Here is a 10,445-nt window from a genome sequence, read left to right as displayed (position 1 = left end):
ATCTTATTGATGTAAACTTTAATATGCTAAACAGTTAAGTGCTGACCAGTTTGTGTGCTCACACTGTGCAATGTTGTTTAGCGATGCATCATTCCTTTTTAATGCACTTTCCAATGCATCTCCACTTTCGAGTGATTAATATTTCAATCTGGAAACATTTGAAACATACGTTACAATTGTTTATAGTACACACTGATACATTTTAGGGGTTCTTGACAATGTCTTTTGTGACTCTTATATAAATGCATTCCTTTGGTTTTAAACAGGGCACTTCAACAGGTAATTTTGCAGTGAAACTCATGATATTCAGACAAAATAAACTCTTGAAATCTAAATATTGTATTCCAATTTTTCATTTTTGGCCAAATGTATATACTATCAGGACGATAAAATCAGACGACAATTAAATAAATCTGCTTCCAGAAGTACTGAAGGTCTTGCAACGCTGGTACTTTTGATATTTATTAGAACTCTTAAAATTTATCTTCTTTTTTAGTGTTTAATATATTCATGTAACATACGTGACTCATATGCGTAACAAACGTTACCAAGGTTTAAACAGTCACATTTTCATTTGTCATATGGTGACTGAGATTGTTTGAGAATATGTGCAGGACAAATCCATCTAAAATCATTTGGCAGTTTTCTGCAAGTTCTATGTGTACGAATAAAAAAACCACAGGAAACAATCTAACTTTACATAGTAAACAACCTCCATCATATCTATCAATATCTTAATTCACGGTTACAGCAACTCATCAAATGAATGGAAAATATAGCAGGCACATTGAAATAAGAATGGTCATATCTTCGAAACTATCCACCAATAGAAGGATAGTTAAATTGTCCATCCCTAAACAGAATGAATATGGTCAAAGAAAAATAAGCGCAGTAACGTAAGTTACAGTGGTGAAATTTTCATGTTCAACTTCAAATTTCAGAACATAAAAAGTTTGCAATATTTGTTGCTCATTTTTGTTTAAGTTGAAATTCAGTGTATCCTCTAGCAATTTTTCGTTGTCGGAATGTTTTTGAGAAAACTTTATTTTTTCAAAATTTCAAAACCTGAATTGTACATTTTTAATGGTTTTGGCCCATAAGTACATGTACACTGATGCTGCATCAATTCCGTCAATACCGGTATAATTCCATGGCACTGAGATCATTGCAAGGATTGACGTTTAACACATTTTTTTTTTGTTTATTCAGGGAGGTCTCGGAAAGCATAATCAATAAATTCATAAGACACATTTTATAAACATATTCCGTAAGGGCTAATTTCGCTTCAACTGCATCAGGTCGAGGATACTATTTTTAGATAACCCAAAAGGAATGAAATGGCACTTTTCGAATCTATCGTAATACGTGTATCTTCTATACGAGATTGTTGGTTTATTTTGTCTATTCAAGTGTGAAAAACTTGTTTGATGTTTGTTTCGTTTTTCCGTGTTTGCGTTGGTGGTATTCAGTCCTTTGTTTTCTTTACCAAGCTGAAATAGAATTATTATATATCAGAATGATATTCGTCGCTATTTGGCTGACAATAAAACATCGACATCCCGCACTGTTCTAAAAACAGACGGCAGCTAGGGGCCTACACCTACACATTTTCAATGTTTTTAAGTTACAATTTTTATATTTGAAATATAAGATACTTCCGACAAAAGTCAAATGTGCTGTCAAAAGCAGAATTAAGATTTACCAATTTATTCTAATGTTACTGATTCTATCATAAATATTTTTTCAGGTTACCAACTCCTCGTTTCAATGTGATGATGGGTTGCTGCCAATGAGAGCTAAAATGAATTTTCCTGAAAGGATACCTACCTTTTCGGTCTCGCCAAGCGCTCCGAATCTATTATACTTGAGAAGACGTAAAAATGTGCGGGTCACTACAAGTGTATTTAGGTAGTCGAGACTCGAGAGTCGAATATCATCAGTCAAAATATACATCTTAAAGAAGGTCGTGTAAAATGCCATGTATTGTCGCTCTGTATTCTTTCACACATCTCGACCCAATCTTGCGGTGACGGTCCGGTTCATTACATGGTGACCATTACCAACTATATAGCGACATGAAATAGAATCTCGGAAGTAACAATAATTATCTTGTGTTTGTGGGACGACCTACTTTGGTGAATTGATTATAAGTTAGTACAATACAAGTTTCTATTGCAAATTGGTTATAAGTTAGTGCGAACGCAAGTTTCAGTCGCAGATTAATCATCAGTGTGTAGGCCTAAGTATTATACAATACAACTTTCAATGACAAATAGCCAATATCTGACATGATTATGTTTCTTTTGTCTGTTTTTATGACTCCTGCCTGTTTAAGATGGCAGTTGGAATCCTGCTATTTTTCTCTTTTCTCTCGAATTGGAAATAGGATCGAGGATTGCTGTTATGATTTCTTTGATTTCACTTAGTGTATTTGTTCAAATGCTTCAAGATTATCGTGATATATAGTACACGTACTGTTATCATGTACATTTTCTACAATGGACTGTACGCGCTTGCAGTAAGTTTTGTACCATTTCCAGCATTTCCATATACTCACAATATTCTATAGAGTTATCTTTTATTATGCATTTTGATGCATTCAATTTCTGTAAAATATTTATATCTTTCTGTTGGAGATAGAAGAAATTAATGGATTAATGAACCGTATACTCACAATATTCTGTAAATTTATCTTTTATTATGCATTGTGATGTATTTGATTTCTGTAAAATATTTATATATTTTTGTTGGAGATAGAAGAAATGAATGGATTAATGAATGGAAAATGCAGAAACAAGATCAAACTGAAATAGCTAAAATAACTGAAATACTCCAAGTGCAAACGGAACGATATAAGAAAACGAGGACAAGCCAGTCCTACATGCTTTTCATCTTCCAATCTCATAGTATTTTTATTTATTTACAGTGTGTATTTATATTTTTTTAGCTGTTCCATATGGTAAACAGACATAAATCTAATGCACATTCAAACGGATAAAAATCTATAAATAGCATTTTATAGTTTCTTTCACATTACCTATTATACAGCTGGCCGGGGGGGGGGGGGGGGGAGTCAGGTGAGGGGTCAGGGTCAATGATGTATACCCACCCCACCTCCACCCCGGCCCCTGTAATGTACCCCATAACTCCTCCTTGAACCAATGTTGAATCTGTGCAAATTTCGAATATTTTGATGCTAAGGAATAAATTAATTTCTCCTTTTTGATTCGACTTTGATATTAAGGAAGAGATACAGCGAAAATTTGCTTGCAAGCCAACGGAGATAATTATGTAACGGATGGTTTAACTGTATCTCTGAAATTCGTAATTGAGACTTTTGTATTCCATTATTGCCATCGAATATATCAAACAGGAGGGGTGCAGTAGAAGAAGCGAAATACGTAATTGTATTAATTCGGAAAAAAAGAAAAACGTTTATGCCATCAGTATATTCAATGTTGTTGTCGATATATCAACGTATCAACGTTATAGATGATATTCTGCTTCATAATGGTAAGAAGTGTGCTTTATGGCATTACAATGGCATTACGTGATGGGGACTCATACACAGCTATCCCATAAGGCTCACGCCGCACGGAGGGAAGAACCCGGAACTTCACCGAGAAAAAAAGAAATGACTTGGTATGACGTCACAATCACAGGCCATGAACCATTGCATTATTTTGTGATTCATCCTCCAATGCGATGCGTGCGTTCATTTGTACATATAGGCTGAATGCAAAGAGGTGATACTAGTAATACTTCACACGAGATTCGCCACTGCATGGGTGAAATCTTCCTACCTTCCTCAGTGAGTGGCAATGTTACCATATTGATAATAATGACTGGCAGTGACAATTCGTCTACAACTGTTTAAATGTGTATAGTCTCAATACAGTGTATGTTATGGATACTGGCTGGGGTGCGCTATACAAATGTACATTGTACTTTGTATACCATAACTTTTTACACAATTTTAATCATGACATAGGGCCTATAGCAAAACAAGGTATGGCATGGGACGCTTAATCTATACGCATTACAGCATTTGCATGAAAACGTCACATTATGAATATCAGCGACAGCGGACTTGAGAACCACAGCGTGGTTAGAAGGTTCAAGTTCAAGTTCAAGTTCGAATTTATTCGTTTTTCCACAATAAAATCATACAGACATAAATCTCACTTTCTTGAGTGACAGAAACAATGTATGTAAATTCGTACAAAGAGACCAACAATAATGAGAAAAACTAATAGTATCAATACATTGCAATTGTTGCAGAAGTAACGAAAATGAAAGAATTGTCAATAGGTGCTATTTGTTATATAACAAAAACTCCTAAAGAATCTGCTGATATCATTATATCCCACAGCTACACTCAATTCAATCACGGAATCCTCGATATTCTTTCCATTTCCACATTGACTTTAACATGAATTGACATTAACATTTAGTGCCACTTTCACTTATATACATGACACAAAACATAAGTGTCGTTTGGAACGTAATGACTGATCATTATATAGCTACACATGAACAGTTTTAAACCAGACAATTTTAAATCAGAGAGATCACTAATTCTGAAGTAAGCAAACAGTACAACCTAGTGTAGATATAAAACTTAAGTTATATGACATTAAATTAGGGAGAACGAAAAAAGTGTCTATTATGCAATTAGCTAAATCTTACTCCTTTTAGTGGGAGAAACCTACAGAAAAAACTATTAGCTTGTATAAGATACAGGTCTTTCGGGAGATTGAGAGATAGAGAGGTAGGCCTACACTGTAAGAATCTCTTTGGATAAATTGATATTCTAGATATTGATGATCCGTATTATTACACGGATATCACATTTCCCGTTGTCATTCAGGAAAAAAAGAAAAAACAACAACAACTATATACGCTATTCATCACTGAAGGAAGACGAAAGCATTTTTATAGGTTTTCTCTGCCAATGTTATTGTTTTGTCATTCAATTTCATATTGTAAGCATTCGTTTTCGTCAAATTTGCTCAATCATCGAAATACCGTCATTCATAATCGTTTTTCTGCGTTCAAATTGGCAAATTCAACTACCAATTTTGCATTTGCGCATTCTAAATCATTGAATGCGCACACAGTCATTTTCGGCAATGGTTATTCAACTTCGTCTCACCTGTCGCCAGCTCTTTCCAGGTACACAGTGGTATTTAAATTCGCATATGGGCAAACAAGTTCATAGAAGGAGCATTCAAATTAAACAAAATACACAGTAACCAATATATATATATATATATATATATATATATATATATATATATATATATATATTATGCCATGCATAATTATACTAACATAGTAAAAATCGGAATGAACTAATCATAAATATTAGAGGTTTTCCTGGCGAATTTATTCATTGTTTTGTCATTCAATTTCACGTTGATATTAAGCATTCATTTTCATTCAGTATTCACGCTATAAAGGCACCGAAATATCGTCATTCAGAATCGTTTCTCGTCTTTCAAAATCACTAACGTGGCAGCCAAAATTGCATTTGTGCATTTTAATGTAATCATTGAATGCTCATATACATTTTCGGCAATGATTATTCAATCTCGTCTCAACCTGTCGCCAGCTCATTCCGAATATTCAAATTCTCATATTCATTATGGGCAAACAAGTTCATAAAAGGAACACTCGAATCAAACATTTACGATGTCCATTAAAAATTTAGTGTATTATGATACTTGTACTGTATTTGGAATTGAACGTTAAAAACGTGTATTTACACAATTATGTAAAATTAAGATTAAAAACAATGTAACGGTCTCAATGAAAATAAAGATGTAAATTCATGGTATGAAAAAAAAAACGTGATGATCATGAAAAGAAGGATTTGTATTCAAGTTTACATGAAATATTGTGCAAACGAAAAAAAAAATCGGAGTGTTCAAATAAACAGCCACTGAACTGGGGCCTGTCTTATAAAGACTTGTGATAGAAATCAATCACAAGTTTTGTGTGTGCTGCAATGCAAGTTGCGATTGATTTGGGGACTTGTGATCGATTTGAAGGCTTTATATAAGACGGGGCCCAGGATGATGAAATTTAAGAAGTGATATTCACTCTTGCCTAATAATATAATATTATGTGTATTACGAAATAAAATGCTCATTTGTGAAAATCGATCACTCAAAACTTGAAAGTGTTATAGCACTAATAATATCAGATGTACAAATTTGGAATTTCATGTCCAAATACGAATTGAGTGCTTACATCCGAATTTGAAAGCACCAAACGTGCAATCGTTTGACCAAAGTTTCGAATATTCGCATATCAGAATGCACATAGAAATAAAATGACAATTGATCACATTTTAAAGAAATTGGCGGGAAATCCTACAATGTAAAACATAATGTATGAGAATTGATATTGACATCGACTGCTCAGTGATGAAATTTATTCAGAAATCCTCTAGAAATGCTATTTTCATTCATCATTCTCTTTAATCATGTGATAGGTACTGATACAATACATTCCCATTTCACATCAATGACGACACACATTCGCCAAAGTACTAGTAGATTCACAAGGCCATGACGTCACTATACAAATTTAAAGTTGACCTTCAGTGACATACGAAGAACCGCCAAAATTGAGTATAATTATGCATATAATATGTTTAAATGTATATATATATATATATATATATATATATATATGTATATTAATACGCATAAACATAACGGAATAAAAGAGAAAGAGCTATATTGCGTATAGACGAGGTTTCGTGACGTCAAAAACTTGCCTGACGGGCAAAATAAAGTAAGATATGTCCGCTTACGTGTTTGCCACGCATGCGCAGTTTCTGCCCTTGGCAAGTTGATCGATCTCTTGGTGACGTCTTTGGAACGTCGTCTGTACAATGTAATTGCAAACATAAGTTTGTTTGTATGTTTGTTAGTTTGTTTGTTTGTTTGTGTTTTTTTTGGGGGGGGGTTGGGGCGGCAGAAGGTACGCTTCTCGACAATAGAAACAAAACAATCTTCAGTCAAGAGCCTTACTCCGTTCATGTCCGATCCTACTTTATTCTCAGATAACCCGCTGCCAACTCAATCCAAAAGCCGACATCGGGTAAACGTAATGATTCCAGAAATCAAATGAATGAATACAGTACATTCATAAAATATAGGTCTGCTCAGATGAAGAGGCCCAGATCCCCATTAATATACCACGTGACGTGGTTGAACTCTCGCGGCGGTCACACCCTCTGAAGTCTGCAGTCACGCATTTGCGTGTCACTGTCACAGGTTGGCAATGCGTCATTAGTCATGCTCATTATCTGTTGCCGCCAGGCATAGCTGCGTGATCTTGTATACGGGCGCACTACATACATGCAGTACACAAAACGTCTACACGCACCTTTCTATACTCCCCCCCCCCCCCCCCCCCCTCACTCTGGACTGCTGACTGACTATACGGGCGGTATCAAAGCATCAATTCGCAGCACATAGCAGAACATCAAACATGCATCATTACTAATAGGGCAACGCATTGGCGCCCTGAATGTGATGCCGCCACCTACGTCGAATGACATCAAAGTTCTTACCAATTTTAGCCCCAAGAAGGCGCTCTTGCCAAATGTAATGGGATATCACATGTTCTCCTCCCTATACGTTTTTAAACGTGAGCAAAAACCACTGTTGTTTAATAGTTTCCAAGATGATCAGTAAAGGGTGCATTTTAGGTTCTCTGTTGTTCAGTACTTGCATTGTCGGAGTGCACATGCGTAACAGATCAAACATGGGCTCCGCATACCAATGGCTCGGAAGAAGATTCGAGTACTCACCCATCCTTATAGTAATTATTGTATATACAATCCATATTCAATCGTTTACGCGACTTTGCATGATAGTCATGTTATATTTATTTTCATCCTTAATGCGTCTTTATTTGGTTCTCTCGCAAAACTTCTCTCTTTTATATCCCATATCTTACTATATGCAATTGAAATATTTCAAACAGTGGGGCCCAATAATTTCCCAAAGGATCCTATATTTTCAACAAGCAGTGCTTTTATGAGGGTTTCTTAGCGTGCTTCATTGTCTCTTCCTGTGTAGCGGCATCACGAATTGTTTTTGTTTGTTTTGTTTATTTTCGTGCGTTTTTTCCTGGGTTTCTGTTTATTTTGTTCTGTTTCATCGCTGACACTGTACTATCAATATACGCTATGTCCTATATTGATAATCTTCATGTTGTTGTATCTTGTTGAGTGCTGTACACAAAGTATAGAACAGCTAGGATAATTTAATGAACAAATTGAAAGGAATTCAAAGAAAGATAATTTGAGAAGGTATATTGATAGAAAAATATTCACGATTATCTGGGAAATGTTTTTCAAATTATTCACTATTGGTTCAACATCGAGGTTCTGTATCCCGTTCTCCTTAACAGTTTCAAACAACCATGCAGACTCCACAAAATGATGGGAAATAGATATAAGGTGTATAGATACAGATATAATATATATATAATTATATATATTCTCTCTCTCAATGGTCAGACAGAAAGAGAATACCTGCTGAAAGCTGCTGGATTTTAAGATCGATGTATTACAGCAGACCCTTTTTCCTTTGACTATGTAGGAATACATACCAGGCATTTCGTATTTGCGTGTTTTTGTTTCATCGCATTTTGTACTAGTTGAGGGTAGGAGAGTTCATTATTTTCTCCCGGAGGCATGTTTTTCCTGTATTAGAAATTCCAAGCAATAATATACAATGATGTAATTCTTCTTATTATTTTTCTATGCGGAAATATTATGATGAAGTATACTTTGCATTATACTCGTATTCTACCTGAACCACCCATGGCTGGTTTAATGTTAAACAGAAACAGACAAGCAAAAAGACACAAAACAACATAAACAAACGAAATGTTGAAGACCCGTCTCCTGTGCGGTGAACCGTATAAACATTTCCCGAATATCAGTATTTGCCATTATGAAATGATGAGAACAACATTTTCAGTGATCTTCAAACTTTAAGCTTGAACATCGCTCGTAGTGATTTTCGCTCTCATTTATACGGTAGTTGTGCGAAAATTTTCTTTGTTGTTGCAAGAATAAAACGTTGTCAACGCTCGCGCTCGTGGCGCCGCCGTTTCCGGGTTTTTGATGGGACGACACTAAAAGCTTGCAACTCGCCTTTTGATTGGCGCGCTTTCCAGCTACAAAGGTTAAACGCTTCAAATCAGCCTATTGTCTCCGCAAACTTCTTAGATAGCACCGGCGCGTGCGCGGAAACCTTTGTATGAATTACGGCTTATTACCTGAATTTCTATGACATACACACACACACACACACACACACACAATGGCGTATCTAGGGAAAACGGCGCCCGGGGCAAGCGCGGAAATCTACGCCCCTAATTTCTGAAAAAGTGTTCAACCCCAACCCCATCCCGGTAGGGACTTCATGCTTTTTCGTAATAAATGTTTTTTCAAGCACTTAAAAGGGGTCTTTTGAGAGCGATTTAAATGTAATGAAGTGTGATAAATTTTGGCGAGCGAGCGCAGCGAGCGTGCCGAAAATGTTTGTATTTCAGCTTACAAAACATGGAATGAGTTCAATCCTTGTCATTTTTTGCTTTATACTAAATCTTACAATTCTAATCAAGATATAGTGACGGCCATATAGATAACGATTTATATCAACAAACTAAAATACTCCAACTAAGTACGCGCGAGTGAGCCGAAATTTGTATATTTCCGCGTCATCATCACGTTTTGTTCTTATCTTTTTCTTTGTGACAAATTTTGGTGAGCGAGCGCAGCGAGCGAGCCGAAAATTTTTGTATTTCAGCTTCCAACACATGGAATTCTCTTCATTTTTTGCCTATTAAATCTTACAATTCTAATCAAGATATAGTGACGGCCTTATAGATAACGATTTATACCAACAAACCGAGGACTTGAAAAAATACTCTAAATTACTACGAGCGAGTGAGCCGAAATTTGTATATATTTGCGCGTCGTCATCACATTTTGTTCTTATCTTCTTTTCCTTTCTTTTTTTTTTGGGGGGGGGGGGTAAATTTGGGCGAGCGAGCGCAGCGAGCGAGCCGAACATTTTTTTTGTATTTCAGCTTACAAAACATGAAATTCTTGTCATTTTTTGTTTATTAAATCTTACAATTCTAATCAAGATGTAGTGACGGCCTTATAGATACGATTTATACGAACAAACTGAGGACTTGAAAAAAATACTCCATCTTAGTACGCGCGAGTGAGCCGAAATTTGTATATTTCCGCGTCATCATCACATTTTGTTCTTATCTTTCTTTCTTTTTTGGATAAATTTTGGCGAGCGAGCGCAGCGAGCGAGCCGAAAATTTTGTATTTAGCTTACAAAACATGGAATTCTTGTCATTGTTTTGCTTATAAAATCTTACAATTATAATCATGA

This window comes from Diadema antillarum, unplaced genomic scaffold (genome assembly GCF_040938485.1).
Source record: "Diadema antillarum isolate AM-2024a unplaced genomic scaffold, OU_Dant_1.0 scf00000055, whole genome shotgun sequence".
Lineage (NCBI taxonomy): Eukaryota > Metazoa > Echinodermata > Echinoidea > Diadematoida > Diadematidae > Diadema > Diadema antillarum.
This window is presented reverse-complemented; position numbering follows the sequence as displayed.